At 31.8% G+C, this 6,000-nt stretch overlaps 1 protein-coding gene across 3 annotated transcripts in view; it reads left to right on the top strand.

Moving 5' to 3' along the window:
- Positions 1 to 6,000, top strand: part of Gycalpha99B (guanylate cyclase 1 soluble subunit alpha 2) — a 1,063,824-nt gene that overhangs the window by 770,081 nt on the left and 287,743 nt on the right. The window contains exon 1 of one of the 3 annotated variants that reach the window (XM_067098551.1): positions 5,772 to 5,923. The exons of 1 other annotated variant lie outside the window; for it this stretch is intronic. The gene's annotated coding sequence lies outside the window, so the exon portion shown is untranslated. Of the gene's footprint in view, positions 1 to 5,771; position 6,000 lie in introns of those variants that run through there. One more of the 3 variants, XM_067098554.1, reaches the window with a different exon arrangement.

Raw genomic sequence — 6,000 nt, forward strand, 5'->3', positions numbered from 1 at the left:
CTATGTTGACTGTCCCTTTTATCCAGTTATAACTGTGTTGACTGTCCCTTTTATCTAAGTATGACTGTGGTGACTGTCCATTTTATCCAGACATTACTCTGGTGACTGTCCCCCAGGTATTAATGTGGTGGCTATCCCATTTATCCAGACATTACTGTGCTGTCTGTCCCTTTTATCCAGGTATTACTGTACTAACTGTCACTTTTATCCAAGTATTACTGTGGTGACTGTCCATTTTATCCAGATATTACTATGATGACTGTCCCATTTATCCATGTATTACTGTGTTGGCTGCCTCATTCATCCAGGTATTACTCTGCTGTCTGTCCCTGTTATCCAGATGGTATTACTGTGGTGACTATCCCATTTATCCAGATATTACTGTGCTGTCTGTCCCTTTTATCAAGGTATTACTGTGCTGTCTGTCCCTTTTATCCAGGTATTACTGTGGTTACTGTCCAGTTTATCCAGATATCACTGTGGTAACTGTCCCATTGACCACCACTAAATCTAAACACACACCCCCTATTTAGCTGAAACACCCCCACTAAACATAAGCACACACCTCCACTAAACCTAAACACACCCCCACTAAAACCTATACACATCCCCCAACTAAGCCTAAACACACCCCTACTAGACTTAAACACACCCCCTGCTAAACCTAAATTCATCCCCACTAAACCTAAACGCAAACGTGATATAGAATATTAATCACAGGAAAGAAAAGCATTTTCAGTAATATATTTCTATGGTATCGAGTGAATGAAACAAGGTATGATAAACCCGTAGAGTTTACCACATTAGTTACTAAGTTTACGTGCAGCACCAGCCCCGTTTCAGGGAAAGGGATGTGATATGATGGAAGGGGAAGGGAAGGGGGTACGGGTTTGAAACCTACTCTGTTACCTAAGTTCTGTCAAATCATGGTCACGTGCCAAATTTTGTGTAGATCAGCCAAGCGGGTCGGATTTCTATAGCACACAAAGTTACAAACATTCATTGATACATATATATTATATATATATGCATATATAAAATATACATACATATATATTTAAATATATATATATAATAAATATATATATTTAAATATACATATATATATGTATATATATCAGATTCACATTACCTTGGAAATAACATCGATTCATAAAGAAATAGATATGATAATTGCATCAGGCCGGCCAGGATTCGAATTTATGAACTAAAGGTTTGATACAAAGCAAAGGCGAAAATTTTTTATCATGTATAATTCTTTTGGATATAAATTATTCCAATGGTAAATTCGATTATAAGGAGTATTTACTGCATAATATATAGTCGAGATTATTAAAAAGTCACGTATGAATTAGTGACAAAAATGTATATATGTATGTATGTATATATATATATATATATATATATATATATATATATATATATATATATATAATAAATATACATATATACTTGTATATATATAATATACATGTGTATATATACATATACACAGACACATATATATACTGTATATGTATGTATACTAATAATTATGAATATATTAATTATTTTATACATCTACAAAGAGAGACCATCAACACAGATAGTCTGCCAACTGAATGTCATAAAGGCAAATTCCGGGACGTCATCAAAATCCCCTATTAGTCCATTTATATTGAAACCCAATTAGTTGCTTAAGCGTCTTTGAATGTAATAAGCACCGCTCTCTTCATGAGCTAAGAACTTGAAATTTTCTGTAAATCATAGTGGCTAGGAACATGTTTTGACGAGTATTCTATATATATATATATATATATATATGACACACACACACACACACACATATATATATATATATATATATATATATATATATATATGTGTGTGTGTGTGTGTGTGTGTTTTGTACGTCATATTTAAACTTAAAATATATTCATTTTCAGTAGCTTATTGCAAGAAATACATACTTGACTCAGAAGTGTTCCACTACTCATATGGGACACAAAGAACAGAAGTAATAAAATGCTGCACTTTGAATACCTTGCGTCATCATAGAGAAGCTATTATGATCTCCCGACGTCAATGATCTCATGAGAAAGAGTTTTGCGTCTGAAGGATTTCCCGCTTCGAAAAATATAGCAAAAAAGTCGAGAATGGGGGAAAGAATGAAATCTCAGTCTAATATTTCATAATCAGTTTTTTATTGGTCATGTTTCAGGATTTTCGTTAGGAGCTCTATTGATATGTGAAAATTGGATTTCAAAGTCAAGAAAATTGTAAACGAATAGGTGACCACAACAATGAGATTTTTGAGCACAGATCACGAGATTCGTGATTGTTTCCGTACGTAGGCCCTTTTCTCTGGAAATGTCCGTTAAATGGAATCGATATTCTAAGCAGACGCAAATTGTGCTGATAATTGTGCACATATTCTGTTTAAGTTGAGTATATAATGAGCTTTAGTGCATAATTATGGTGACTCAGAATAAAAGTATCAGATGATAAAATCATTTTTCACTGCCTCAGAAATATCAGTGGAACAAAATGAAGCTTGCAAAGTAATGAATTAGATGTTATTAAGATGATTCAGATGTTAATAACAAGACCTGCTTTCCCCTCTTACCAATGATTTTTTTGGTTCTTGGTGGCAATATATATATATATATATATATATATATATATATATATATATATATATATATATATATATATACAGTATATATATACATATATATATATATATATATATATATATATATATATATATATATATATATATATACACACACACATGTATGCACACACCACACACATATATATACATGTATAAATATATATATATATATATATATATATATATATATATATATATATATATATATATATATGTGTGTGTGTGTGTGTGTGTGTTGCTACCAAGAACCAAAAAAGTGGTTGGTAGGAGTGGAATACACGGCTTGCAGGTCATTAAAAAAACGTTTTTCAAAAGCCAGGGCGACATATTTCTAAAATCATGGCCTCTGAATCATTTCAGAGATGGTACACTTTTATTTATGACAGATTCATAGAGGGGGTGACAGGTCTAGCCTCGACTTTATGAATTTATGAAAAGCAATACAGGTCTTGTTACCAATAACCAAGAAACAACGATTTTCTCTCTCGTGTTTTGAATTTTTTGTTTTGTGTTGCTGAGTCCTACAATCTTAATCAAATTACTTTACAAGGGTATGATACATTTATATATATATATATATATATATATATATATATATATATATATATATATATATATATATACATATATATATATATATATATATATATATATATATATATAAAGATTTGTGGATGCAGACATACATATATGTATATGTGTGTATATATACATATATATGCACTGTATATATATGTATACATACTGTACATACATGTATATCTATATATATGTGTGTGGATATGTGTGTGTTTGGTATTTCTCGTTAATCCTCAAGAGAGGGGAAAGAGAAACAAGTGATGTGGAAAGTAATTCGATTAAGATGAAAAGAAATGGTATGGTGAACGGACTCATTAAAAATAGATAAAAGAAAACTTGGACCTAGCCTGCACAAAACTTAATTCACATATGTCTTTACATATCCACGTGTAAATATATAAATATATATATATATGTGTGTGTGTGTCTGTATTTATATATATATTTATATAGTATATATATAAATACACCATGATAGTAGCCTTTTTCTATTTTTATGATTTTGTAGGTGTAATTATTCTTTAAAATTTGAGGCATCTAATGTACTTGTTGTGTATTGCAAGACAGATTCAATTTTTCATTTATTTTGCAACTGTGCTGACAGGTATGTAGCAGCTTCCTTCTTTGGTCGGTATGTAGTTTCTTTCACCAAAATTGAGGGACGCCTGTGCTGCGTTTAAAATTTGTTTTAGGTAGACTTCCAGATATTTCTTTTACCTTTCCGGAGTCACTGGACAGAGCAGCATTCACCAATGACAGTTGTCTGCCTTTATTATTCTCATTAAGAGATGTTTCTGGAAAGGATTCATTGGCGGGTGTCTGGAGAATCTGGATGTTATAGTTCGGTGAGGATGTTAGCAACCTGAAATTTGACCCCATATTTGCACTTAGTCTCATCATTAGCACTCATATAATATATATATATATATATATATATATATATATATATATATATATATATATATATATATATATATATATATATATATATATATATATATATATATATATGAAATGTATGTATGTATACTGTATATATATATATGAGTATATATATATATATATATATATATATATATATATATATATATATATATATATATATATATATATAGGCACAAATAACCTGATAATATAAAATTCTCCATATCTTGAGAGTTACTCACATCACGAGGGAATTGGCAAGCGAAAGGCATCCTGGTTCGTTAAGAGTTTATTCATTAATACCGACATTTCGCGACATAAGTGAAGTTGCATTTTCAATGCTTAAAAATATTTTACGAACTTTAATATTAAATAATAATCCTACATCGAAAATATTTTACTATAATTCAACATGTCAACAGCTATTTAGGAAGTAAGATCATTTAAAGATCAATACCATTTTCACAGACAGACACAAAATCAAAGGAGTTCTTTGAAATCTTAAAATAACTCGCCTATTCAAAAGAAAGGCCGAAACTAACTTGCATACGTAAAAACAAAGTGAGAAGCTGAGATATATACTGTATATATATATATATATATATATATATATATATATATATATATATATATATATATACAGTATATAGATGAATATATGTATGTATGTATGTATGTATGTATGTATGTATGTGTGTGTGTGTATGTATGTTCCAACATAACTCTGAAATGCATCGAGCAGTTTCAGCCAAACTTGGTATATATATGACTTACTATCTCGAAAAGAATACTGTGGGGATGAGACTTCACTAGCACCAAAGGGCACCACAGGGCGTTGGGGTGGGAAGGGTTTCTCTGAAATGGGGCTGGTTCTGCCCATATACTTAGTAACTAAATAAACTCGATGAATTTATTATACCTCATTTTGTTATACATATGACTTCCTATCTGGAAAAGAATACTGTGGGGTGGGGGGTAAGACATCAGTGGCACCTTAGGGGGTGGGGGTGGGAAGGGGGTGACATGTAAAAGTAACCAAAAACGACAGATTTAGTGTCTAATCCATAGTTTTCGAGGTCGCTGAGATGAATAGTGACACTCCCGATGCCATTTAAGTCCAAGTTCAGCCCCGATAGGAATGGTGTGTGAGAAGGGGTGAAATATAAAATGCCAAAAATGATAGGCAAAGTAATTGAAGCAACTATCTTAACAGGAAAGGGAGAGAGTGAGAGTGAGAGGAAGTGAGAGAGAGAATAGAGGGGGGGGTGTTAGGGAGGAGAAAGAGAGAGAGAGAGAGAGAGAGAGAATTCTATCGGTTGTCATTCAGAGTTTCGGCAATGCCGGGTTGGTCAAATAGTGTATGTATATATATATATATATATATATATATATATATATATATATATATATATATATATATATATATATATATATATATATACTGTATATATATATTCTATATATACTGTATATATATATATATATATATATATATATGTATGTGTGTATGTGTATAGTTTAAAAAGCACATACTTGTCAGTGTTTTCCCAAGTGATTTTGCTTGCGTGCAGCGCTGAAATTCAAAACTGGAAATCCTTCTGTGAAGCGAAGCCAAGTCGTCCAGCCGTGCTTGGCAGCCGCGGCATATCGAGATACCTGAGCAAGTGGGAGCTCTTCAGTGTAGCTCGGGGAGCCGAGCGGCGTAGGTGTTGCATTCGTCGTATCGCGCTACATCGCTCGTTGAACTCTTAGAAGAGTATCCATGTAAATTGAGTCGCATCTTTACTGAATAAGTCATCTTCTTTCTGTGCTTTCACATGAGATTTCCTTCTTGTTTTCGG

The sequence above is a fragment of the Macrobrachium rosenbergii genome, chromosome 55, assembly GCF_040412425.1.
Source record: "Macrobrachium rosenbergii isolate ZJJX-2024 chromosome 55, ASM4041242v1, whole genome shotgun sequence".
NCBI classification, from domain to species: domain Eukaryota; kingdom Metazoa; phylum Arthropoda; class Malacostraca; order Decapoda; family Palaemonidae; genus Macrobrachium; species Macrobrachium rosenbergii.